This window comes from Hypanus sabinus, chromosome 16 (assembly GCF_030144855.1).
Source record: "Hypanus sabinus isolate sHypSab1 chromosome 16, sHypSab1.hap1, whole genome shotgun sequence".
NCBI classification, from domain to species: Eukaryota; Metazoa; Chordata; class Chondrichthyes; order Myliobatiformes; family Dasyatidae; genus Hypanus; species Hypanus sabinus.
This window is the reverse complement of record NC_082721.1, coordinates 36383579-36408936: the sequence shown is the minus strand read 5'-3', so window position 1 is coordinate 36408936 and position 25358 is coordinate 36383579.

Sequence of the window (25358 nt, the reverse complement as noted above, 5' to 3'; positions counted from 1 at the left end):
AAGTGAGACAATGTGCCTTTCTGTAAATCTCTGGCAAGCAACGTCAACTTGCGCTCGAATGCCAAAACATCCTCCAACATGTGCAGGGCTGTACGTCCTTACCCCGTTGAAGAGCTGTGTTCAGCGTGTTCAGGTGCGCTGTCATGTCTACCATGAAGTGTAGCTTTTCCAGCCACTCTGGCTGTTCCAGCTCAGGAAAGGTGAGTCCTTTGCTGCCCAGGAAAGCTGCCCTTTGCTGCCCTTTTCTTCCAGACACGCGACAAAGCGTTTCAGCACCTCCCCTCTGGACAGCCAGCGATAAAAACATGTTGTAGCGGTGTGCTACACGCAGTCAGTAAACTGCAGTTAAAGATAGCTTTATTCGAACTAAACAGCCTTGCTTTTAAGCCTCCCTCAACCCGCCCCCCATGGGCGCGGATGCTGCAAAAGACACGTACTCACAAACCCCCGTAGGCTATCTCCCTTAGCCTGAACGCTGGCTAATTGTGAGCCAGTTCGGATGTGTCAGGAAATGGGTCGCCACAACGTCTTATTTAGATTGTACAAGATCACCATAATCTTCAAATTTAGATTTACATTTCAAAAACTAACAAACTAACATAAAATACATTTTAATTAAATACTGACCATGTAGCGGTGTGCTACACACAGCGCTAAAATTACGACACGGAGTCGGTAACTGCAGTCGAAGGAAAAAACTTTATTCGAAATCTTCAGCCTCACTTTTAAGCCTCCCTCAACCTGCCCCCCCCCCCCATGGCGCAGAGGCTCCAAAGCTCTGTGCTCGCAAACCCCCGTAGGCTATCTAATTGTGAGCCGGTTCGGATGTGCCAGGAAAAGGGTCGCCACAACCAATTATTTCCCAAAGCAACAGGGAGCCGCAGCATAGACATAAAAGAGCCACATGTGGCTCCGGAGCCGCGGGTTGCCGACCCCCGTTCTAGAGCAATACACACAAAATGTTAGACGATCACAGCAGCCCTGGCAACATCTATGGAAAAAGAGTAAACAGTCAGCGTTTTGGGCTGAGGCCCTTCTTCAGAACTCATAGTCCAGACTTTCTAAGAGTTGGGGTTTGCAGAGTCCTGAAGAAGGTTCTCAGCCTAAAACAGCAACTGTTCACTCTTTTCCATAGATGCTGCCTGGCTTGCTGAGTTCCTCCAGCATTTTGTGTGTGTGGCTTTGGATTTCTAGCATCTGCAGATTTCCTTGTATTTGTGATTCTACTGGAATTCCAGCTTCATTTGGCTGCCTGGTTTTAAATTACTTGGCTACCATGGTGGGATTCAAGGTCACATCACTAGATTACTAGTCTAGTGCTAGTCCTGTAACCTCCAGTGTGTTACAATGTCCCATGCCCTTGATATCCTTTGTATCATACATAATATCCACATGTCTATTACCCCTTAATCTCATTGGAACAAAACCCCACTGTGGACTGATGCTGCTTCCCTTCACTGTACCATTGAGATGTGAAGTTGAAATATTCTACTAAACCCCATCTCCCAGTAAGCCTGGAAATCATTGGACAGAAATCAGCAAATATTAATGAGAGGAAATGTCAATGCATACACTAGTGCAGTCTCCTTTACCGTAGTGAAGGGGTGTAATTTCTAACTGGCTTCCAGACAGATTTGAAGACAGCAAATAAGTTAGGCACTCTTACACATTACAGAATCAAAAAGACATGAGGGTGGTCAATTCCGCGGAACTAAAGAACAATAAACCCACCTATATACTTCTGTATTTTTGAGGGACAATTGCAATATACTCCATGTTTTCCAACACATCCTTTCCTTTTACCAAAGTGCAAAGAGGTAGCCAACCATACTAACATGACGCTCAACGTTGGACAAAGTCATGGTTTTGACTTTGCATGAGTCATGGTTTTGGAATGGATTACATTGAAGGTGACTGGCACTGGCTTTGCTCCACCTGTGTCACATTTTCCTGTGCTAATAATTGCCAGTTTCCCAAGTGTGCTGGAAATGCTGTGACCAGTATACTCTTTCAAATGAAACTTCCTATCACATGGCATCAGGGATTAAAACTTTTTACTGGACTTTATTTGGTTATACAGTAATCTAACCTTACCTTCTGATTGGTTGTCAAACACTTCAAGGACTCAAGTGAATTAAAGAAACAGGATTGACTATTTCCCAGAAGAACTTTCATATCGTACTCACAGGTCATTGCATCAAGAAAGGGAATGCCTTTTCTATGATTTGGTAAAAGCATCGGGATTTGACAACCAGTGAATATTGCTGACAGTTCACATATATATTTTGCTGTAAAGCTTTCTTTCTCTTCTTTGTTACTCTTTCTAAAACTATTTTTAGTGTCAGGTGACATGGTGTGTGGTCCTTTTATTAGGTGTTCTCAATTTAAGTTGCCTCCCCATCACGTTCTTCCTTTCAGTTTTGAAAAGCTCCAGTGATGAAAATATTACAATAACCATCTTTGACACAATACACTTGAGGCTAAATTCTTCCAGCCTTCAGGGCATTCAGCTTCAGCAATGGCTGAAAATGATTCTATTTTAGTTTGCTTTGAATTGAGAAGATACAACCTAGAAGGCAACACCTATCTGTGCTTAGCTCTGTAAATGTCACGTTGCTGAATGCTGGATGATGATAATGCTTGCACTGCCATGTGTTAAAATGGATGTTTCTCAAAGGTGAGCACAGACAGTATGAAAATCGGTTACTCAACTGTGGTGGGTACCATATCTGAGGTCAGTTCAGTTTCCACCAATATTTTAATATGTACCTTTCAGCACTAGATCTTGGACAGAGGTAGAGTGTTGGAGCCTTGGCAGAGTCCCTTTATACCATTTCCTCCACCTCAACTGCAATGAGTGAACTTATGATTGACCGACAATTAAAACTTGAACTGAACTCTGAGAGTTCGACAGAATAAATATTTCTAGCAAGGATCTAGCCAAGTCTTGCTATGGTGTGCTTGGCAGTCATTTGGTTCAATGGTTCAATGTAATATCACAGAATGCATACAGTATACAACCTGAAATACTTATTCTTCATAGCCATCCACAAAAAAGCATGAATGACAGAAATGTCAGAACCCCAAAGACCCCTCCCCTTCCTATGTACAAGCAGCTGCAAAAGCATGAACTCTTTCCTCTCTCCTTCCCCCCACTTGTTCCAGCAAAGCACTGACCTCCCCTTACCCACTGTGCAAGCAGCCGCAAAGTCCGAAGAGACCATGATCTAGACTCCATCAAAAAACTACAGTCCATCCCGACACTTCGGCACTTCTGACAGGCTCTCTCTCACCAGCAAGGGAGAGGGAGGTCACTCCTGCAACACACAAGAGCGGGAGTCCAAGAATTCATTGTTTTGACATTACCTCTTCCATATCACTTCACCGAGTCTCCTGGCTCGAGGACTAACAGGCTCTCACTCACCATCGAAAGAAAGGTTCACTCGAGTGCAAGGGCTTTCTTCCAACAGCAGCAGAAACTGCCTGCTGCCTCAATGTTTCAGTCTCCTGGGATGCTTCAATCAGTGAGGAACTGCATCATCCACAAGGCTGCACAGCCATTTTGGAGAACCCAATGATATGGAGAACTGTTGTTGGAGCTGTAGCTGCAGATCATAGACTCTGACAGGACCCCAGTCACCTTGAAAAGAAAAGAGAAACACGAGAAAAGAAGATTAAACTGTTTAGCGAACAAGCTGAAAGAAGTCACCTAGTTCTGCAAAAACCTCTGGCTCCATCTTTTCCAGCTCCCACCACTCTAATAACTTGGTTGGGAAATTATGGATTGTTACTGCAGTCTACCCTTCCTCATAACAGAAGAATTAGAAAGGGAAATAGAAGTGAGTGAACTACTTTGAAGCCAATAATTACAAAGACCCAGAAAACTTGAGTTCTAGTAGAGTCCCACAGTAACACTAGACCAATAGAACAGTCCTGGTACCTAGCTGTATTGGGTCTCTATTAATTCTGCCAGCCACTTAAAGAGACTTCTAGTCCCTGAAAGGCAACTGACTGTCAACTGTGGGCTGTGGCTTTGGTATTGAACAGCAGATAGATAGATGGAGTAGAACGCCTTATGATATGTCATCAGTTCCATTGTTTTAGTGGACCAAGGGTGGAGATTGTGGTTCCAGAGAGAGACAGAGGCCCCTGCTTTGTTTACCACTTGATGTGCCAAGGTATTCACCACCATACCATATTAAGACCCTGATCTGAAAGTCTAACCAGGGAATAATAATAAGACCATAAGACATAGGAGGGGAATTAGGCAATTTGGTCCTTCGAGTTGGCTCCACTATTTTGTCATGACAGATCCATTTCCCTCTCAGCCCCAATCTCTTGCCTTCTATCTGTATTCGATCATGCCCTGACCAAACAAGAATATATCAATCTCTGCCTCAATATAACCAATGATTTGACCTCCATGGGCACCTGTAACAACAAATTCCACAGATTCATCACTCCCTGGCGAAAGAAATTCTTTCTCATCTCTGTTCAAAATGGATGTCCCTCTATTCTGAAGCTGTGTCCTCTAGTTTTAGGAATCCCCACCATTGAAAAGATCCTTTCAACATCCACTCCATCAAGTTGTTCAACATTTGATAGTTTTAAATGAGATGCCCCTAATTCTTTTGAATTCCAATGAGTAAAGGTCCAGAGCCATTAAGAACTACTCATATGATAACCCTCTCAATCCCAGAATCATTTTCGTGAACCTTCTTGGAACCTTCTCCAATGTCAGCACATTCTTTCTTAGATAAGGGGCCTGAAACTGCTCTCAAATACTCCAACTGAGGCCTCAGTAGTGCCTTATAAATCTCAACAATATATCCTTGCTTTCATATAGTAGTTCTCTCAAAATCAGTGCTAACATTGAATTTGCCTTCCTCTCCATCGACTCAACCTGCAAATTAAACTTTAGGGAATCCTGCATGAGGAATCTGAAGTTCCTTTGCACCTCAGAGTTTTTAATTTTATCTCCATTTAGAAAATAACCTATGCTTTTCTTTCTTCTTCCAAAGTGCTTGGGAATACAATTTTTGACAATCTCTTCCATCTGCCACTTGGTTGCCCATTCTCCTAATCTGACTAAATCCTTCTGCAGCCTCTCTGCTTCCAAATCACTACCTTCCCCTTCATCTATATTTGTATAGTCCACAAACTTGGCTGCAAAGCTGTCAATTCCATCATCCAACTCATTGACATATAATGTTAAAAGAAGTGGTCCCAACATAGACCCCTGTGGAACACTGCTAATCACCAGCAGCCAACAAGAAAAAGCTCCCTTTATTCCAACTCTTTGTCTCCTGCTTATCAGCCAATGCCAGAATCCATGCCAGAATCTTTCCTGTAAGCATTCCTCTAAACGCATTGAACAGCCTCATGTGTGGCACCTTGTTAAATGCCTTCTGAAAGCTCAAGTACACAACATCCACTGATTCTCCTTTATCTTTTCTGCTTGATATTTCTTCAAAGAATTTCAACAGATTCGTCAGGCAGGATTTTCCCTTAAAGAAACCATGTTGACTTCTGCTTATTTTATCATGTGCTCCAGGAACCCTGAAAAGTCATCTTTAAATATTGACTCCAACATCTTCTTAACCATTGAGGTCAGGATAACTGGACTATAATTTCCTTTCCTCTGCCTTTCTCTCTTCTGTAAGAGTGAAGTAAAATTTGAAATTTTCCAGTTCTCTGGAACCATGCCAGAATCCACCATTTCTTGAAAGATCATTGCTAATGCCTCCACAATTTCTTCAGAACTCTGGGATGTAGACCATCTGGTCCAGGTTTCTTATCTACCTTTAGATCTTTCAGTTTCCAAAGCACTTTCTCCCTAGCAATGGAAACTTCACTCCCTTCTGCCTCATGACACTTTTGAACTTCAGGCATACTGCTTGTGTCTTCCACAGTAAAGATTGATGCAAAATACTTTGGACATTTTGGTATCTTTGGACATTAAGCTCCCAGCTATAATATTCTTTCAGCCATGATTCAGTGATTTCCGTGTCATACATACCAATCTGTAACTGTGCTACAAGTTCATGCACCTTATTCCGTATACTGAATGCATTCAAAGATAACACCTTCAGTCCTGCATTCTTCACCCTTTTTGATTTTGTCTGTCTTTTATATTGCAACTCATCCTGTTGACTGCAATTTTGCCTTTTCTCGCTAGCAGTCTCACTACCTTCTACCTCTGTTTGTAAATCATCTACCCCATCTTCAAACTTATCACTCCAGTTCCCATCTCCCTGCCAAATTAGTTTAAACAGACAGACAGACAGACTTTATTGATCCCGAGGGAAACTGGGTTTCATTATAGTTGCACCAAAAAATAATAGAGTAGAAATATAGCAAAATAAAACCAGAAATAATTAAATGATAATAAGTAAATTATGCCAAGTGGAAATAAGTCTAGGACCAGCCTATTGGCTCAGGGTGTCTGACACTCCGAGGGAGGAGTTGTAAAGTTTGATGGCCACAGGCAGGAATGACTTCCTATGATGCTCAGTGTTACATCTCAGTGGAATGAATCTCTGGCTGAATGTACTCCTGTGCCTAACCAGTACATTATGGAGTGGATGGGAAAAAAACTAACGCATTTGATAAGGTTCCACACGGAAGGCATATTCAGAAAGTCAGAAGGCATGGGATCCAGGGAAGTATGGCCAGCTGGAATCAGAATTGGCTTGTCTACAGAATGCAGAGGGTCGTGGTGGAGGGAATACATTTGGATTGGAGGGTTCTGACTAGTAGTGTCACACAAGGATTGGTTCTGGGACCTCTAATTTTCGTGATTTTTATTAACGACCTGGATGTGGGGGTAGAAGGGTGGGTTGACAAGTTTGCAGACGACACAAAGATTGGTGGTGTGGATAGTGTAGAGGATTGTCGAAGATTGCAGAGAGACATTGATAGGATGCAGAAGTGAGCTGAGAAGTGGCAGATGGAGTTCAACCTGGAGAAGTGTGAGGTGGTACAATTTGGAAGGACAAACTCCAAGGCAGAGTACAAAGTAAATGGCAGGATACTTGGTAGTGTGGAGGAGCAGAGGGATATGGGGGTACCTGTCCACAGATACCTGAAATTTGCCTCATAGGTAGAAAGGGTAGTTAAGAAAGCTTATGGGGTATTAGCTTTCATAAGTTGAGGGATAGAGTTTAAGAGTCGGGAGTTAATGATGCAGCTCTATAAAACTCTGGTTAGGCCACACTTGGAGTACTGTGTCCTGTTCTGGGATGTGGAAGCATTGGAAAGGGTACAGACAAGATTTACCAGGCTGCTGCCTGGTTTAGAGAGTATGCATTATGATCAGAGATTAAGGGAGCTAGGCCTTTAGTCTTTGGAGAGAAGGATGAAGAGAGGAGACATGATAGAGGTGTACAAGATATTAAGAGGAATAGACAGAGTGGACAGCCAGCACCTCTTCCCCAAAGCACCACTGCTCAATACAAAAGGACACGGCTTTAAGGTAAGGGATGGGAAGTTCAAGGGGGATATTAGAGGAAGACTTTTTACACAGAGAGTGGTTGGTGCATAGAATACACTATCTGAGTCTGTGGTGGAGGCAGATACACTAGTGAAATTTAAGAGACTTAGACAGGTATTCGGAGGAATTTAAGGTGGGGGTTATATGGGAGGCAGGGTTTAAAGGTCAGCACAACTTTGTGGACCAAAGGGCCTGTACTGTGCTGTATTGTTCTATGTTCTACATTTTATGTTCTACCCAAACAACGCTAGCTAACCTGCCCACATGGATATTGGTCCCCTTCTGGTTCAGGTGTAACACAACCCTTTTGTACAGGTTGTACTTTCCCCAGAAGAGATTCTGATAATCCAGAAATCTGATCTTTCTGCCCCCTGCACCAGACCCTCAGCATGCATTGTCTGCCAAATAATCATATTCTTGGAAAAGAATCCAGTCCTTTCCCGGCATATACAATGCATAAACTCTTCTCAGGCTTCGAGCCAGGCTGCAGTCCAGAGATTACTACCCTAGAGGTCCTACTTTACAGCTTTCCAATAAGCCATTGCCGAGGGAATAGTAGATCCTTTTTCAAGTAATCAATATCTCCTCAAGACTGAAGCTCTTTCAACTATTGCTTTTAGTCATGCTTATGGACAGAAATATATGAGCTGTTTAATAGTTCTAAACTTGGAATGTAGACAGGTTAAGGTTAGAGCAGGTGGTATGTAATTTTGAACAAATTGCCCACATGACTCACTCCCATTAAATTGGTTGTGACACCACTGGGTTAAGAGGAATTGGAAGTGTGCTTGATGGTGTGCATCTAGGCAAGCGTAAAACTCATGTCTCCTTCATCGCAAACTTATTTGCCAATCTTCCTTGATATTCCGGCAGTATAAACACATAAGGAAGTAACAGCAGGAGAAGGACATTGAGATCCTTAAGACTTTTCAATCATTCATAGAAACATGGAAACATAGAAAATAGGTGCAGGAGTAGGCCATTCGGCCCCTCGAGCCTGCACCGCCATTCAGTATGATCATGGCTGATCATCCAACTCAGAACCCTGTACCTACTTTCTCTCCATAACCCCTGATCCCTTTAGCCACAAGGGCCATATCTAACTCCCTCTTAAATATAGCCAATGATCTGACCTCAACTGTTTCCTGTGGCAGAGAATTCCACAGATTCACCACTCTCAGTGTGAAGATGTGTTTCCTCATCTCGGTCCTAAAAGGCTTCCCCTTTATCCTTAAACTGTGACCCTTCATTCTGGACTTCCCCAACATCGGAAACAATCTTCCTGCATCTAGCCTGTCCAATCCCTTTAGAATTTTATATGTTTCAATACGATCCCCCTTCAATCTTCTAAATTCCAGTGAGTATAAGCCTAGTCGATCCAGTCTTTCTACATATGAAAGTCCTGCCATCCCAGGAATCAATCTGGTGAACCTTCTCTGTACTCCCTCTATGGCAAGAATGTCTTTCCTCAGATTAGCAGACCAAAACTGCACACGATACTCTAGGTGCGGTCTCACCAAGGCCTTGGACAACAGCAGTAGAACCTCCCTGCACCTGTACTCAAATCCTTTTGCTATGAATGCCAACATACCATTTGCCTTTTTCAGCCCCTGCTGTACCTGCATGCCCACCTTCAATGACTGGTGTACAATGACACCCAGGTCTTGTTGCACCTTCCCTTTTCCTAATCAGCCACCGTTCAGATAATAATCTGTTTTCTTGTTCTTGAAATCAAAGTGGATAACCTCACATTTATCCACATTAAATTGCATCTGCCATGAATTTGCCCACTCACCTAACCTATCCAAGTCACCCTTCATCCTCTTAGCATCCTCCTCACAGCTAACATCGCCGCCCAGCTTCGTGTCATCCGCAAACTTGGAGATGCTGCATTTAATTCCCTTGTCAAAATCATTAATATATATAGTAAACAACTGGGGTCCCAGCACTGAGCCTTGCGGTACCCCACTAGTCACTGCCTGCCATTCTGAAAAGGTCCTGTTTACTCCCACTATTTGCTTCCTGTCTGCCAACCAATTCTCTATCCACATCAATACCATATCCCCAATACTGTGTGCTTCAAGTTTGCACTCTAATCTCCTGTGTGGGACCTTGTCAAAAGCCTTTTGAAAATCTAAATATACCACATCCACTGGCTCTCCTCTATCCACTCTACTAGTTACATCTTCAAAAAATTCTATAAGATTCGTCAGACATGATTTTCCTTTCACAAATCCATGCTGACTTTGTTCGATGATTTCACCTCTTTTCAAATGTGATAACCTTTGATAACCGACTCTAGCATTTTCCCCACCACCGATGTCAGACTAACCGGTCTATAATTCCCCGGTTTCTCTCTCCCATTCATTGAGAACATTGTTGATCTTCTACCTCAACAGCATTTTCACCTTTTCTTATTTCCCCGATTCCTTTAACATCCTGAATTTATTGATCACTATTTTGATTGAACTCAACAACTGAGATTTACAACTTTCTAGTGTAGAGAATTTCAAAGATTCTGTACTCTCCCACACGGAACACAAAAAAATAGGAAAAGGAGAAGGCAACAGGCTCTTCAAGCTCTACAATCCTGCCCCACCATTTAATTTCTCCTCACCTCCATCCTCAATTGACTGCTTTTGTTTTGATATTGAAGTTCTTATTTCTGTCTTCTCAGCTAGAGAAACCATCTTCTCCATATCTTAGACACAAGAGATTCTGTAAATGCTGGAGAAACTCAGCAAATTGGGCACACCCTATGGAGGGAAATAAATAGTTGACATTTGCAGTTGAGGCTTTTCATTGGGACTTGAAAGGAAGGGGGCAGAAGCCACTCACCCCTTCTCTTCTTCTCACCTGTTCATCAACTCATTCTGGCTCCCAGCCTCCTTCCTTTTCTTCAATGGGCCACTATCCTCTTCTATTTGATTCCCCCTTCTCCAGTCCTTTACCTCTTTTGCCTATCCCCTCCCAGCTTCTAACTTCATCCCTCCCACCTCACCTACCTACCTTCCTACTCACCTGGTCTCACCTATCACTTGTCAGCTTGTATTCCTACCCCTCTTCCCACCTTCTAATTCTGACCCCCTTCCTTTCCAGTCCTGAGCAAAGGTCTTGGCCGGAAATATTGTTTATTCCCCTCCATGAATGCAACCCAGCTTGTTGAATTCCTTTAGCATTTTGTGTGTGCTTTTTTCCACATATTGAACATGTTAGACTTCTAAAATATGTTGTACTTTTCATGAGGGTGCCTCTCATTATCCTAAATTTTAAAGAACAGAGTCCTTGCCTAATCCAGAAAACATGCTAGTGAATCTTCACAACACATTTTCTTTAACAAATAGATCCTTTTTCCACTAAGAGATCAAGTATGTACATTGTACTCCTGGAGTGGTTTCACCGCAATCCTACATAACTGTGGACATTTTTGCTCTTGTATTCTAAGCATTGAAAGCTAATCAAGCAGCTGTACCCTTTCCTGCCTATTTCACTAGTTTTCAATTACTTCTGTACAAGGACACCCAAGTCCCTTTAAACATCAATATTTCCCAATCTCCCACCATTTACAAAATGCTAATCAGTTATGGTATTTCTACCATATTGGATAGCCTCACACTTTCATACTTTGTACTCCATCCAGTATGAAGTTGCAAGTAGTTCCACGTTGTTTCCCAGTCCACCAGGATTAGCACATAAACAGTTTAGTTATGTGTATTATAGTGAAACTAATGCAAACACCATAGACGGTTGCTCCTTTTCAAGTTAGGTGTAATGCATCCTTTTTCTCTCAGAGTTCTGGTATACAATGCCAAGCCCATTGTCTAACACAAGTTGCCCATTCCCTTTGGTAATTCTGAGTCTACCTCAGCCAACCTGCCCAGAATCTCTAGGAGTCTAAGGGAAATTCTGGAGATATAATCAGAGTCAGAACACATACAGGCTGCAGATTAAACCAGTCTGAAAGGTGCTTATGGAAGACCATAAGACCATAAAACATAGGAGCAGAATTAGACCATCTGGCCCATCGAGTCATGACTGATCCTTTTTTTCACTCCTCCTCAACCCCAGTTCCCGACCTTCTCCCCATAACCTTTGATGCCATGTCCAATAAAGAACCTATCAATTTCTGCCTTAAATACACCCAATGACTTGGCCTCCACAGCTGTATGTGGTAACAAATTCCATAAATTCATCACCCTTTGGCTAAAGAAATTTCTCCACATCTCTGTTTTGAAAGGGCACCTCTCTATCCTGAGGTTATGTCCTCTTGTCCTAGAATCGCCCACCATAGGAAACATCCTTTCTATATCTACTCTGTCTAGGCCTTTCAATATTTGAAAGTTTCAATGAGATCCCCCCTCATCCTTCTGAATTCCAGCGAGTACAGACCCAGAACAACAAAAATTCCTCGTATGATAACCCTTTCATTCCTGCAATCATCCTTGTGAACTGCCTCTGGACACTCTCCAATGCCAGCACATCTTTTCTAAGATGAGGGGCCCAAAACTGTTCACAATACTCAAGGTGAGGCCTCACCAGTGCCTTATAACGCCTCAGCATCCCATCCTTGCTCTTGTATTCTAGACCTCTTGAAATGAATGCTAACATGGCATTTGCCTTCCTCACCATCGACTCGACCTGCAAGTTAACCTTCAGGGTGTTTTGCACAAGGACTTCCAACTCCCTCTGCATCTCAGATTCCTGGATATTCTCCCTGTTTAGAAAATAGTCCACACATTTATTTCTAGTACCACAATATAGACCATGCATTTTCCAACATTGTATTTCACATGCCACTTTCATATAATCTGCAATCTATTCCATCATCTAATTCATTTAAATACAGCATAAAAAGAAGTGGTCCCAATACCTACCCCTATGGAACACCACTAGTCACTGGCAGCCAACCAGAAAAGGATCCTTTTATTCTCAAGTTTGGACTAAACTAATCAGATTGACAGGTTAAAATTCAGACCTTCCCAGGTGCATGTGCTAGTAAGATGATCATATCCCCTCGCTGTTGGATTTGGATTTGAATTGAGAGTGGGGCAACTGTTGTTGCAGAAGTTCATTAGAGAAGCCAACAAGGAATTCAAATTGAAGGACAACTTTGGACTCCCTCCAGCTTGGCCCAGCCTAATGTATTATTAGTCTATAATTAGTACAATTTTACCATGTGGTGTATAACTTCTGGCATAATTTCAGCTGATTCAAAACAAACCTCCTGCCAAAGATCCAGAAAGTGTTGGCAACGCTGCTACACACTGATGTTGATTTAAGTCTTAAAGACTAAGAAGTATGCCATTACCTATGTGAGCTCTGTGGTAATTGCATCTTTGATTTTAGCCATTTAATTTCTAATACAATTCTGGATAATTCCTCAAGACAACTCACCAATATCTTTAAGTTTCATCCAAATTAAATTGGCATGTTCGCATTTTGAAACTTTTACCCCAAAGAGCTTTTAAAAACATCTTATATTTCTAGGAGCTTCACAGAACTCTCACAACTTATCTTGCTCTCTGATTGACAGTGAAATTTTACTCAAGATCTGTGCTCCAAATGTGGTGTCCTCATGATGTTCACATCATACTTTGATCCCAATGTACCACTGCAACCCAATGCATCACTGCGACCTGATGCAGTCTTTGTTAATTCAAAAATAAATTCAATCTTTGTTAAGACCTCAGAATTTGCTTTGCTAAATTTTCTTCTTCAGATTTTCTGGCAAGAAGAAGGCTGTTTAATGATGATGGGACCATAATCTGGCCACCTCTTTCTCTGCTAATCCTCACAACTGTCAGCTTTCCTGGAACTGCGACTAGAGTGATCACAAGTCAAAATCAATTATTGATGTGCATATGTTGGTTGACTTCTGGGGGAGTTTCACTGTTCAAATTGATTGCATTTGTTGCATGATAAAGTGTCATCTGCATTTTGTAATCCACTCTCAAAAGTCATCTACATTTGTAGCTAGTTACCTCTAACATCTGTATGCCTTTCTGTTTCACAAGGACTTCTGGAGGTTTTATCTTACACCACGACATTATTCTGAACCCTGTTCCACCCATGTGAGACAGCAATTTACTTGCACTTCTTCCAAATGAGTACATCACAGTACAATGAACTTTCGGCGAACAATGTTGCCTTCCACAAGGTCATGAGACCAAATATGGATTCAGGGATCATTTGCCAAGTGTTTTCCTTCATTACAAGTTTGGCATTACAGTCACTTGTCACCTCAAATCTCTTCCTCACTGCCACTCCAAACACTTTGTCCCCATTCTCCAACTGTTTTTCCTGAAGTTTGTCATAAACATGAAGAGAAGCAACAAAGACCACAAATAATTTTGCACTTTGAGAAGTGCTTTAAAGTGGCAGCTACAGAGGCCCTCTCCAGTTTAATATGAGATACACCAAATTGGAAAAGTGATCAGACACAAGGTCCAAGGTATTGTTTACTTTGACTTATGCAAGGGGATAATAATGAGGCAATTTCTGGTGGATTGAGGAGGGCATAGTCAAGTAGGGCAGTAGGTAGGAAAGATCAACTTCAAAAGATGGGGCTTTGCAGGTAGTGATGCCATGGTTAGACACTAAAGGATTGGAGAAAACCATAATTTCACAGGTGAGCTTTATATATCTACAGAATTGTACATCTCAGAAATAGGCCCTTAAGACCATCATATCCACCATCAAGTTCACATCTATACTAATCTCATTTATCAGCCCTTGACTTTAGCTTTCTCTGTCTTCTTGATTTGACTGGAAGGTTAGAAACCCAGGAGACTACAGATACTGGAAGCTGGACAATAAAACAAACTGCAAAAGGAACTTAAAATATCAGGCAACATCCGTGGATGGAAGTGGACAGTTGATGCGTCCACCTGGACCGTCCCGATGAAAGGTCTTGACAAAGCTTCTTCATTGGGTCCTACATCACCTCTAGACCACAGAATCCCAGAAGTAATGATCAACCAAGTACGTGTTCCACTGTGCTTGCCTGGAGTCGGATTTTAATTTACAAGTTTGAAGTCCTGTGAATTCAGAATGAAACTCACAGACTGTGCAACTTTCAGCATGTCTCCAGTTTTACCTTGTTTATTTTTCATTAAAGTATGGAAAATGAAAAACAGTGATTCTGAAACCCTGCTTCTTGACACGTCAGTTTGTATCAGTGGGTGCTAGTGGGTTAATTGACCATATTAACAGCATTTCAATTACCAGTAAGGATGACTGTGTGCATTGTTCTTTATCTGGATTTGAAAGATCCAAAGAAAACTCATAGGTACGGTTTTATTTGGCTGTGAGGAAATATGTTTGGCTTGTACTGAAAGCAACAAAGAGAACAAAGAGAAATTTCAGAATTGAACAAAGCAGCTTGAACAATATTTCAGACTGAAGGCCACGGAATATCTGTAAATTACAGACTTTTGACTTGTTTTCACACATTGACAGGCCTGAGATTGAGTCAAAGTCTTAAGCTGTGTTGTTTGCTTTCTCCATGATTGAAATAGAGTTTTTTTTATTGTTATTGCCATTATCATTGCAAAATATGACACATAATCAAACAGCTTTGCTGAGGATGTTCCAATAATCAATGGGACAGAGACCAAGGAGCATCATGATTTTAGTTTTAAGTCAGTAGTGTCTGATAAAGAATGTTGGATAATCGAGACCAAGAATAGGAATAAAATCAGACATAACGTCTCTTACAGATAACCAATGGAATAAGTTGGATTGCTGTGAAAAACAGGCAAAGAATGCGTAACAAACATAGTTTTAGCCCATCAGTGCCGACAACACAAAGTATCGTATGCCTGCTCAGTCACTTAGCTTTAGATTCCTACCAATGCCAGCGACAAAGCTAGTTTGATTTGTAAATCAGTGAAGTTCAGAATTCCAGGAATAGCTAGTGCTAGATGAAGCCAGCCTGTACAGCTTAAGGCAAAGGATCACTGAAACCTAAAAATAGGTGAGAGTGAGGCTCATGGTAAAAGTGACTTGGAAGCCAGATACAACACAACACTAGAGAGTGCAGCCTCTACATTTTTCTTAGAGTAATAGAGCACATAAGCACAGGCCCTTTAGCCATGCTGAACTATTTAAACTGTTTAGTCCCATTAACCAGTACCTGGCCATAGCCCTCTATACCCCTACCATCAAGGTACATATCCAAACTTATCTTAAATGTTAAAATCAAAATCTCATCCACCACCTGCTGTGTCAGATCGTTCTACACTCTCACAACCCTGTAACTGAAGAAATTTCCCATTAAACCTTTCAGCTTTCATCCTTAATCTATGACCTCTAGTTGTAGTCTCACTCAGCCTCAGCGGAAAAGCCTGCTTGTATTTACCCTATCTATAACCCTTATAATTTTGTATACGTTTATCAAATCTCCCCTCATCTTCTACATTCCAGAGAATAAATTTCAAATCTTTTCAACCTTTCCTTATAATACAGGTTCTCCAGTCCTGGCAACATTCTTGAACATTTTTTTCTGTACTCTTTCAATTTTATTTACATTTTTTTCTGTAAGTAGGTGACAAAAACTGCACACAATATTCCAAATTTGACCTCACAAACACCTTATAGAGCTTCAGCATAACATCCCAATTCCTGCATATAATATTTTATTCTATGAAGAACAATGTGTTAAAAGCTTTCATTATGACTCTATGTGAATTATGGGCCTGTATTCCCAGATCCCTTTGTTTTACTGCACTCCTCAGTGCCTTACTGTGTAAGACCTACCTGAGTTGTTTCTCTCAAAGTGCAACATCTCACACTTGTCTGCATTAAATTCCATCTGCCATTTTTCAGCCCATTTTTCCAGCTGGACCAGATCCCACAGCAAGCCATAATAGCCATCCTCGCTGTCCACTGCATCACAAATTTTAGTGCCATCCACAAATTTACTGATCCAGTTAGGCACATCAGTGATAGAGATGACAAACGACAATGAAAACAGCACCAGACCCTGTGGCACGCCACTAGTTACAGGCTCCCAGTCAGAGAGGCAACTATCTACTACCTCTCTCTGGCTCCTGCAAAGTCAATGTCTAATCCAATTTACTACCTCATCTTGAATGCCAAGCAACGAACCTTCCTGAATAAGCTCTCATGTGGAACCTTGGCAAAGGCCTTGCTAACGTCCATGTAGACAACATCCTCTGCCTTGCATTCATCAATTTTCCTGGTAACATCCTCAAAAAATTGGTTGGACAGGACCTACCAAGCACAAAGCCATGTTGACTACCCCTAATCAGTCCTTGTGAATCCCAATACTGATATACTGTATCTGGTCTCTTAGAGTACCTTCCAATAACTTTCTCGCTGCTGATGTCAGGCTCAATTCTGAGAGCCTTTCTTAAACAGCAGAACAACATCAGCTATCCTCCAATCCTCCAGTACCACATCCATCATTAAGGATGATTTAAATAACTCTGCTAGAACCCCTGCAATTTCTGCACTTGCCCCCCAAAGGGTCTGAGGGAACACCTTGTCAGGCCCTGGGGATTTGTCCACCCTACTTTGCCTCAAGACAGCAAACACCTCCTCCTCTGTCATCAGTACAGGGGTCATAACCTCGCTGCTGCTTTGCCTCACTTCTATAGACTCTGCATCCATCTCTTGAGTAAATACAGATGTAAAAAAACATTTAAGATCTCCCCATCTCTTTTGGCTCCATGCATAGATTACCATTCTGATCTTCCAGTGGACTGATTATATCCCTTGCAATCCTTTTGCTCTTTACATATCTGTAGAATCTCTTAAGATTCTCTGCTACCTTGTCTGTTAGTGGAATCTCACACCTTCTATTGGTCCTCCTAATTCCTTTCTTAAGTGTTTTCTTACATTTCTTATAATCCTCAAGAACCTCATTTGTATCTATCTGCCTATAACTACTATGCACCTCCATTTTTTTTCTTAACCAGGGCCTCAATATCCTTCAAAAACCAAAATTTCCTACACCTTTTATCCTGACAGACACATACAAGCTTTGTATTTTCAACATTTCACTTTTGAAGTCTTCCCATTAATGAAGAATGTCTTTGCCAGAGAACAGCTTGACCACGTCTACACTTGCCAAATCCTTTCTGATACCATCAAAACTGGCATTTCTCCATTCTAGAATCTCATTCTAAGGACAAGACCTATCCTTTTCCATTAGTACCTTGAAACTAATGGCATTCTGATCATTAGATGCAATGTGTTCTCCTACATAAACTCCTGTCACCTGCCCTGTCTCATTCCCTAATAGGAGATTAAGTACTGTACACTCTCTCATTGGGACTTCTATGATTAAGGAAACTTTCCTGAACACATTTGACAAACTTTATCCATCTAGTCCTTTTATAGTATGGGAATCCCAGTCAATATGTGGGAAGTTAAAATCACCTTCTATCACAAACTTATGTTTCTTGCAACAGTCTGCGATCTCTCTACAAATTTGTTCTTGTACTGTAACAGAACATATTGGACAATAAAATGGAAAAAAGCAAGGATACCTTCTGGAGGAGGTTATAGGAGGAGGAAGTTTAGAAGATGAATGCCCAAAGCAAAGCCTGAGACATCTTGTTCCCTGTAGGGGGGTTACAATTTTTGTAAAACTAATTGCTTTACTCAAAACAAGATGCAGTGGAAATTGATTAGTGACTAACCTGCATGGAACCAATGATCCATTTAATTAAGTTTGGAAGTTAGTTCCGCTGTACGAAGTTAACACATGATACTAAATGTGTCACTGAGAATAATTTTGGGTGCACTTCTGTCAAATAATCTTTGTTCGCGACACCGTGATCTTCCAAACTCAATGTTTATGAGGGGTACTAAGGTGTCCTTTCCCAATGTGTTAACTGATGTAGTCTATCCACATACATCAAACATGATAATGGAAGAAATCTGAGCATACCTACACATGAACACTAAAGGCTACACAGCCAACTTTTGAGATTCATTGTTCTCTCAGTCACTTGATTGAAATGGATGAAAGGTTGCCAATATCTGCAGAAATGGACATAAAACCATAAGACCATAAGACACAGCAGCAGAATTAGCCGACTTGACCCATTGCATGTGCTCCACCATCCATTCATGGCTGCATTATTATCCGACTCAGCCCCATTCTCCTGCCTTCTCCCCATAATCTTTGACATCCTTACTAATCAAGAAAGTACTAATCTCGTTTAAATATACCCAATAAATTGGCCTCCACAACTGTCTGTGGCAATGAATTCCATGTATTTTACCGCATTATGGCTAAAGTGACTCCTCCTCATATCTAAAGGAACATACTTGTATTCTGAGGCTGTATCCTTTGGTTCTGGGTTCTCCCACTATTCACTCTATCTAGCTCTTTCAACATTCAGTTGGTTACGTTGGGATCTCTCTTCATTATAAGGTGAAGAAAATAATTAAAAATGCTTTGAAAAATATGCCAAGTATGTACTGGAGGCAGTAACTTTAGAGCTATCCAACACAAGTCAGAAATAAAGCAATAATCAGTCAGAAGCTCCTAAGTTTATTTGCCATCTTTCTTATGCTCTGTATGCCTCAGTGTGAGTCAGTGGAGAAAGGAAACAGTTAATACAACTTTTATCAAAGCTGCGCCTTTTATACACTTTCCATTTTTGGTGTTGGACTCCAAGAAGTAAAAGGTTACAGCCTCCCTTCCTAACAGTCATTTCAAGATGTTTCCCTGCAGTCTCTGCAGTGCATCAGCAGCCATTTCTCTGCAGCCTCTAATGACGCATTGTTAGAAACGATTTCCCTGCAGCCTCTCTAATGTTACATGATTGGGGTCATTTCCCTGTTAGGTCCTGCGAACATCAATGTGGAAACACTGAATTTAAATTTAAGCAATGAATGTTTAATCAGAATCAGTGGAACAGTGTTTGGAAACCCTACGATACCGCCAGAGGAAACAAAACCTTCCCCACTGCTTTTGATATCACTAGCAAGTCATTGACAAAGCAGGCCATGTATGAAAGCACGGGCACTACTACATATTCTGCTGTAAAGCAGACATTATAACTGTATAACCAACTTACCTGGAACTGTAGTTTGTGTTTGATATGCACAGCTTATATTTTAAGTAAAAGCCTCCAGTGTTTTAATACTAGCTGTGATGAGAGATCTTGACAAGGATGGTTAGGACCCTAAGTGTTAGAGTATCTGAGGCAGGGATTGAGACACGTTATAAAGCTGGAACAAGAAGTGACTGCAAGAAAAGTGCTAGACAATATCTCTAGCTGGGCTTACAATTGAACACTGAGGCGCTATTCAGGTGCACTTTAAATACTCAATACCTGGCACCAAAACATGATTGCTTATTAGTGGAATGGTTCTGAACCCTTAAAGGGGTCGCACCAGTTATCCATACTTCAGAGAGATAGAGCATCTAAAACCTGGTAGCTGGCATGATTGGGTACATCTTGTAAGAGGACCCCCCCCACCCCACATATGGCTGACTCCTGGCGGCCCAGGCTGCTCAGTGAGATGGTGATGGTGGTCGTGGTTGAGAACCTGATCCAAGATATCTTTTTCAGGCAGCAGGGTCTCGGCCCGAAACGTTGACTGCTCGTTTCAACGGATGCTGCCCGACCTGCTGAGTTCCTCCAGCTTGTTGTATGTGTTGCTTTGACCACAGCAACTGCAGTGCACTTTGTGTTTACCCGGCATCTTTCTTCAGGTCTGAATCCTTCCCAGCCCAGGAGGTATTACCGAACCTCCCGAACAGTTTGTGAGTCCAGAATCTTTCTTCCCATGAAGACTTGTTCCCTGTGTGGTGGCGGGATCGTTGCTGGTCTGACTAAGGCGCTGGTGCTGAAAGGTTATAATTGAGAGATGTGGAAAGTGAGATTCAGCGTCTTAGGGTGTTGCAAGGCGAAAGCTACTGGCTTTACTTTCTTGAGGACCTTGACTTTACTTGGGTGCCGTCTTTCTGGACTCCATCCACAGATACAAAATTCCCTAAAAGGGGCATCAGATAGGGTCGTAGAGAGAGCTTTTGGTACATTGTCCTTTATAAATCAAAGTAGTGAGTATAAGAGTTGGAACGTTATGGTGAGTTTGTATAAGGCTGAATTTGGAGTATTGTGTGCAGTTTTGGTCACCAAATTACAGGAAGGATATTAATAAGGTTGAAAGAGTACAGAGAAGGTTTACAAGGATGTTGCCGGGACCTGAGAAACTGAGTTACTGAGAAAGGTTGACTAGGTTAGGACTTTATTCCCTGGAGTGCAGAATAATGAGGGGAGACTTGATAGAGGTATATAAAATTATGATGTGTATAGATAGAGTGAATGCAAGCAGGCTTTTTCCACTGAGGCTAGGGGAGAAAAAAACCAGAGGACATGGGTTAAGGGTGAAGGGGAAAAGTTTAAAGGGAACATTGGGGGGGGGGGCTTCTTCACACAGAGAGTGGTGGGAGTGTGGAATGAGCTGCCAGATGAAGTGGTAAATGCGGGCTCACTTTCAACATTTAAGAAAAACTGGGACAAGTATATGGATGAGAGGTGTATGGAGGGATATGGGCCAGGTGCAGGTCAGTGGGACTAGGCAGAAGAATGGTTCAGCACAGCCAAGAAGGGCAAGAAGGGCTGTTTCTGCGCTGTAATGTTCTATGGTTCTAAGTCCTGAGTAGACAGCCAGATCTGTTGCCCAGGCTGCAAAGTGGGTCTCTGTCTTCTTCTTTGGCCTTAGTTTCCGCCTTCCAGGTCAAGCCCAACAAAACCACTCTTACCCGTGTCCATTTCTGCTTGCAGCATTGGACAAGATCTTAAACCACAGGAACCCCAAACTCCTGTTCTGAGAAGGGTGCCAGAGGATACCCAAACTAGCACTCAAACAATGACATCCCATGCACCGACTGCTGCAAGGTGTTGTGGATGACCTCAGCCCGCATCAAATAGTTGTACCACTCGTCAGGTCTTTCTGAGGCCAGGCATCTTAGGCTTCATTTCAAACTTTGATTATCCTGCTCCATTTGGTCATTAGAGTGTGGGGTGAAACTCAGAGGAAAGCCCCAATCATCTTACAGAACACCCTCCAGCAACATGATGAGAATTGTGGACTATGATCCGTGAAAGTGTTCACTGGAATTGGTGGATCCTAAAGACCTGGACTAGGACAATTTTGGCTGTCTCCAATGCAGATGGTAGCTTGCCAAAGGCAATGAAATTGTAGGCCTTCAAAAATCAACGGACATCTACCATGATGACAATCTTCCACTTGGATGGTGGAGGTCCCATTGCAAAGTCCATGGAGATGTTCGCTCATGGTCTTTTCTGAACAGGTAGAGGGTGAAGGAACGCTTGAGATTTGGTACGGGCTCCTTGTTCTGGGCACACACCTTGCGTGCCTGCACATGTTGCTGAACTTGTTTTGTCATTCTGGGCCACCAATACCTTCTCTTGATAAACTTGAGGGTCCCAGCAATCCCTGGGTGAGCGGTCATTCTAGATTACTGTCCCCACTGGAATACCTGAGATCGGATGGAACTTAGGACAAATAGGTGACCTGGAGGAACTTTCTTAGGAATTTCCCCTTGCGCTTTCACCTTGTGAACAAGAGCGTCGATTCCCCATCAAATTGATGCTCCCATCTTGGCTTGGAGCAAAATGGTGTTAGGCTGCTCCTCTTTTCAGGTTCATCAAACTGATGGGACAAGGCTTCTGCTTTCTGTTTTATTAACCCCATTTGATAGGGCAGGATGAAATTAAAGTGGTTGAACAACAGAGACCACCTGGCCTGCCTGGAATTTAGTCTCTTGGCCTTCTGAGTGACGCCATTCTTCCAAAGCCACCTTAATCGCAAGAAGATTCTGATTCCCAGTATCATAGTTTCTCTCTGCCTGGGATAGCCACCTGCAGGAGAATGCACTAGGGTGCAGTTTCCTGTCTGAAAGTGATAGAAGAGACAACACTGCAACCACTCTGTTAATTGAGACGTCCACCTTTACAATGCAGGAACGGTTCAGGTTCAGTGAAACCAAGGTAGGAGCTGATGTGAACCACTGTTTAAGGTCTGCAAAAGCAGCCCCTGCTTCAGCAGTCCAGACAAAGGGTCCAGTGGATTTCTTAGTTGGAGCCATCAGCAGATCTGCCACCAACCTTAAGTTCCCGATGAACTTCCAGTAGAAGTTGGCAAACCCCAGGAAACATTGGACTTGTTTGACACTGGATAGTTGTGACCGATCTCTGACTGCCTGGTCCTTTGTAGTTCCCTTCTTGAGATTGTCATTTGAGATAATGAAACTCAAAAATGAAATGGTCGTAGCATGAAATTCAGACTTCTTCATCTTAATAGAAAGTCCATCATCTATAAGCCTCTTTAAAATGTCCCTGATGTGCGTGACGTGCTCCTCCATAGATCTCAAGAAGATGAGTATATCATCAAAGTAGATGAAGGTGTACTTATGGAGAGTATCCCAGAGCACATCCTTTATAAAGGCGTGAAAAACTACTGGAGCATTCGCAAGGCCAAAAGACATAATCAGGTACTCATATTGCCTTGTCGATATATTGAATGTCATTTCCCACTCATCATCTTCCTTCATACGGACCAGATTGTACACGATCTGCAGGTCTAGCTCAGTGAATATTCTTGTCCCTTGGAGAATCTCAAAGGCAGTATTCATGAATGGAAAGGGGTAATGATTCTTGGCTAGTGTGTGGTTTAACACCCTATAATCAATGCATGGCTATGGGCTCCCATCTTTCTTTGGTACAAAGGTTCTCCCCTCCCTTCATTTCATGCTGGTACAGCCGAGGGTACCCGAGGATCAGGGGTATGAGTGGTGAGTCAATAATGTAGAAGCTAAAGTCCTACACGTAATCTCAGTCCTTACCTGTAAGGCCAATGTCTGTTCCTGGATCAGCCCGGAACCTAGAGAACGGCCATCCAAGACAGTTGCAGTAATGGATTGGCTCAACTCTCGCAGAGGTACTTCAAGCCAACGGGCAGTTCCTAAGTGCAGAAAATTACTTGCTGCCCCAGAGTTTGTAGGAGCCTTCACAGGCCGCTGGTTCTTATACCAGGTCATCTCCACCTTGGGCATGAAACCAGAATCTGTGGGATTGGGAGTAATGGCTGTTCCATCACCGTCCCCTGACACTGGATGCTCATTGCAGTTCTCCTGATGGCTGCAGCCTCGGATATTCGGCCTGTAGGTGACCTTTCTTCCTGCAGTAATAGCAGCAGCCTAGACCTTTCACCTTCAGAGAGTCTAGTGTAGCTGAATTGCATGGACTCACAAGGGTCTTGAGCAGGAGATGGATGGTCAGGGCCTGTGATCGGGGAGTGGAACTGCAAAGCATTGAGGACAGTCTCTGGTTAACCCTCTTCTAAATTTTGATGTAGTCCCATTTTCACTCTGCCAGACGATTATCGAGATGAATGGACCGGTTGATCAAAGCCTCTCAGTCCTTTGCTGGCACACACAAGGCAAGGGCATCTGTAACACTTGTGTAGCGCTTGTCTTATCTCGTGTGACTGGTTGCCACACTCGTTATTGGAAAATTAAATTGCATAGTGCTACCCTAGGTGCTATTGGGCCAAAAGGAGGCAGTGAATAGAAAACACACACTTCAAGAGGTAAGTTTGTTTATCAGAAAAATGAGCAATATATACAAAATTCCAACATTCTGCCTTAAGTTTCAAATCTCAGATAGCAAATGAAAACCAAATTCCTTTTTAGTTAGAATCAGTGAGATTCATTAGAATAACCAATTTCTCTAACTAATTAGATCTAGTTTTATTCCCTATTTAAAGGTTTACAGACTAACATTTGCCTTTTTATTTATCCCTAGTTAGTTAGGAAACTAATTGAATTCCTATTTTTAAGTATTATAGTTAACTTCAATTTCAGTTGCAGTCAGTATGTCTACAAATTCAAATTCAAATCCCCTTCAACATCACAACTTCTAATCAAAGTAAATCTCATTCAATAACTTATCAAAATCTTTGCAAGAATAATCAGTTTTTCCAGAAAATCAAGTTCAGATCCTTCGAATGAAAATAAACTTATACATTCAACTGCACTAAATCCTCTACGTCAGTAAACATTTCGTTCCCGTGTTGGTTTTTCGATCTTGGGTGGTTTGCCATCTTGTTTCTTCATTCGCTGGATGAATTGCTGGGTCATCCACACAAAGTTGATTCACAATACTTACACAAAAAAACCTGACCAAATCCCCTGGTACGATTAAACAGAACTAATTCCCGGTTACACAGTATAGATCTTGGACACTTGTCTCTGCCAATCTTGTCTCGCTATCACTAATGCTTGTTATAGCCATAGCTTCAATAAATCTTTTATTGATATTGTGTCTCCTCCAGGAGTTTTCAAGTAAGTAGGGTCGAGATACTCACTACTAATTCCATTTTTATCAGTTTATATCTGTAGTTTCTAATAATTTGCAGTATTTTTCCTGTGTCAACCACGCCTCATTCTGCCATAGTGTTTTTCTCCTCAAGTTCTCTTTTCTTTAATTCAGTGAACCTTGTTTTCATCCCTCCACAGGTGAAGCTTTGGGTTTAATTAACCTGGGTTACACATCCTTCAGTTCGTCTCAGAGTCTGTTGCAGGATAGAGTGGCTATGGCTTCCTCGTTCTAGGCACTCGTCTGGGCCTTGAGAACACAGTAGTGTAGTCGGCTGCTGATTGTCTGCCCTGTCATATCTTCATCAGACGGCCTAAGGCTCGGCTTGCTCCATTAGGGTGATGGAAGAACTTTCTCATGGCGGTCATGAATATCTCCCAATTCGAGCAAGTCTCTAACCTTCGTTACCAATGCACGGTGGCCCAGGCAAGGGCTCTCCCAGTCAGAAGAGAGATGATGAAGGCTACCTTTATGTG